At 50.8% G+C, this 3474-nt stretch overlaps 1 long non-coding RNA gene across 1 annotated transcript; it reads right to left on the minus strand.

Moving 5' to 3' along the window:
• Positions 1–418: 418 nt before the first annotated feature.
• Positions 419–2077, minus strand: LOC140525013 (uncharacterized). Its single transcript, XR_011973891.1, has 2 exons — positions 1680–2077; positions 419–1350 (listed from the first exon to the last, which is right to left on the minus strand). It is a non-coding gene; the product is annotated as an uncharacterized lncRNA (long non-coding RNA).
• Positions 2078–3474: the final 1397 nt, after the last annotated feature.

Consider the following 3474-nt stretch of genomic DNA (forward strand, 5'->3'; position numbering starts at 1 on the left):
TTGTGCTTTTAGGAGTCAGATGACTTGGATTCCAGGTTGGATGCTGATATAGACTAGCTGATGTCACCTTGACCACTCAGGGTTCCAATTTCCTAATCTAGAAAATGCTGATTTGTGGAGAGCATTAAATGCTCTTTCCATATAGGCATAGATATGGATAGATGTTTAGAGCATGGGATTTAAAATTTCTTTATTCAACCACAAACATTTTAATAAATTAGTAGGCCATTGTGAACTGGGTTTTTTTTTGTTGTTGTTATTGTTGGTCTTTGTTTTAAGAGATGTTTTTCTGGGTGTGGAGTAGGAAGGGATTCCATGATACGAAACCAAAGTGATGTAAAAATAAGAGATAACCAATTTTTTTTTTTAAAGTAGATTGCTAGTGTTCTGGAAAAAGCACTGGACTTGGAGTCAGATGGCATGTGTTAGAATTCTCATCACTTTATTTATTTGTGTGACCTTGGGTAAATCACTGAAACCAAAGTAAAACTCCAAATAGGAAGCAGGGACTTTGTTGTGGTGGTGCAGACTAGAGCTTAGAGGGCAGGACATGGGGTGGAGATTTGGAGCCAGGAAGACCTGGGTTCAGATTCTGCCTCTGACCCTTATTGCCTGCATGACTTTGAGCAAGTCCCTTAACCTCTCTGGGCCTCAATTTCTTCATCTTTAAAAGGAAGGGGTTGGTTTAGATGGCTTTTAATGGTCTCTTTTAGCTGGAAATCTTGGGGTTGTTGAGGCAGCTAGGTAGTACGGTGGATGCAGAGCCAGGCCTGGAGTCAGAAAGACATCTTCCTGAGTTCAAATCTGGCCTCTGACACTTACTGGCTGTGTGACCTTGAGCAAGTCTCTTAACCCTGTTTGCCTCAGTTTCCTCATCTGCAAAATGAGCTGGAGGAGGAAATGGCCAACCACTCTGATATCTTTACCAAGAAAACCTCAAATAGGGTCACAAGGAGACTGAAATGACTGACCAACAGCTACAACTGGGAAGGTCAGAACATTGTGGCTGGGATAGGAGAGGAGAGTAAAGGGACAAGGAGCTTGTTCCCTCTTCCCCACCCTTACTTGTGGTCAGGTTGTTCCCCCTAGATTCACCTGCCTCCTCCCATCACCTTCCCCTTCCCCCCCTTCCCCTGGCCCCCACAGAGGCCACAAACTGGACCCTCTAGGGGATTGTGGTGCCAATCAAACTGCTGAGATTTCTATCTCTGATCTCCACTGAAGTTTCGGGATGCCAGGCTTCCTCCTCCGGAAAACGCCGGGGTTGGATCCAGCTGCCTTGGCTTCTAACTGAAAGGCCTCTGATGCCCATGATGTGGGAGGCACTGCGTCAGCGGCAACGGTGGGAAACTGCAGAATATTGAATACATGTCCGGAATTCGTGACGTGTTGGACTAGGAAGTGAAGCTCGTCCACTGCAGTCCAAAGCCTAGCCTCCCCCTCTCCCCAAGCTGCCCCCCTCCTCCTAGCCCTTGCCCTCTGGGTCCTCCCCAAGCCCGTGCCCCTGCTTGCCAGGGTCCTGTCCCGTAGGCGTGCCCGCCGCAGCCGCCGCAGCCATCCCAGCTCCAGGCATGCAGGAAGGAGGGGTTGGCTCTAAGGGGACAGCCTCCCCCTCCCAGTAGGCCCACCGAGAAGCCCCAGCTGCCCGGGCACACAGATTAGCCTCGGAGACGACCCACCAAAACCCAGGAGATCTGGAACTCGGCCGAGCTGGGCCGGAGGCTGGGGAGAAAAGGCCAGCCGAGACCTACGCGGCGGGGAAACGGGGATGGCAGCCCGAGATGGGGGGTAAGAGGGCGAGGGCAGGCTTGGGTCTCAGGGCTGGACTCTGCCCTAGGCCAGGGTAGGGATGTGGGCTTCCCGTGAGGCCACGTGGGCGCTGGACAGAACCACCGCCCTCCCCCACTGCGGGCAGGAGCCCTCTTTTTACGGGAGCCCAAGCCCACTTAAGGAGGCTGGAGACGAGGGACCGGGAAGGAGAGAACCGGAGTTAAACCACCCCCCCCTGCACACCCCCCCACACCCCCAACGCGGTGGGTTGGAACCCTCGGACTGCCCACATTCCGCAGAGGATGAACACCCGCAGGGAAGGCTGGGCGGGGACTGGCAGAGGGCTGCAGAGGGGCGGGCCGGGTGATGCAAGAGCTGCGGCTGTCTCAGCTGGCCCGGACTGAGCTCCTAGTAAGGACCCGGGGGGAGCAGGGACCTAGGGAAGGGAAGAGGACGGGGGGAGGACTAGGAGCCTGCAGAGGAAGGAGGACGGGGGAGGAGCCAGAGGAACCGAGACTAGAAGAGCTACATGTAGCCTTTCACCCATTGTTAGACCGGGGCGTGCACAGTCTCCACCTCAAGCCTTTTTCTCCAGCGGGATTGAGATGGAGAAGGCGAGGGTATTGAGGGAAAGCTCTCTGGATCTGGCAGTAGGGTACTGATTGATTCTCCAATCTCAGATTCAAAGTTGGAAGGAACCTCAGAGGCCCAGCTTTTCCCTGTGACCTTGGGAAAGTCACATTCCTTCTCTGGGCCTGATTTCTCATTAAGAATAGTAATGTATAAGGACATCTCTAGACATTTTCTTGTTTACAACAAACCTGTGAGGTGATTGCTGCAGGTTCTCTGCTTCTCATCTGCCAGAGGAGGACACAGGCTCATTTAGACAGAGCTTTCAGAGGAAAAGCAGCCGGCCTTCTCTCTAGTAGGCCCCCCATATGGGGATCCATAACAGCCAAGGCCCTTGGTCCCTGATTCAGGCTTAACCTCATATCTTACCTTTGTCTAGCACCAAGCCCCTTGTTACATACCCTGCTTCCTTTAATCCCACAGAAATATAGGTAATATAAGGGTTATTAACCACACTGTATCTCGAGAGGATTGAAGTCCAGAGAGTTTGGGATCATACATTAAGGAGATTTGAAACAAGAACTTAGGTTTTCTAACCTGGAGTAGAAATGCTCTTTTTTTTTTTTTTTTACACTCAGAATTATAGATTTAGAGCTGGAAAAGGTTAACTCCCTCATTTTACAAATGAAAAAAACCTGAGACCTATGAGGTAAAGTGACTTATCTAAAACCACATTACTGTCACCTAGTGACAGGTGGGATTTTGATTCCAGAACCTCTGACTCCAAATACAAAGGTTTTTCCATGAGGACCTAGTCCACTCTGATGAGTGAACTCTGGATCAATGAATGTCCCAGAGGGTAGAACCAGGAGCAATGGGTTGAAGCCAGTAACAGGATTCTTTTTGATTGTGTGTAACCTTCCTGACAGAGCTCCCCAAAATGAAATGAGCTGCCACGAGATGCCCCAGGATTCACCATTGTTGTTGTTCAGTCACAGCTGACTCTTTGTGACCGCGGTATGCCAGGCCCTTCTATCATCCACTGTCACCCAAAGTCTGTCCAAGCTCATGTTCGTTGTTTTCATGACACTATCCATCTCATCCTCTACCAACCCCTTTTCCTTTTGCCTTCAA

The sequence above is a fragment of the Notamacropus eugenii genome, chromosome 2 (assembly GCF_028372415.1).
Source record: "Notamacropus eugenii isolate mMacEug1 chromosome 2, mMacEug1.pri_v2, whole genome shotgun sequence".
NCBI classification, from domain to species: Eukaryota; Metazoa; Chordata; class Mammalia; order Diprotodontia; family Macropodidae; genus Notamacropus; species Notamacropus eugenii.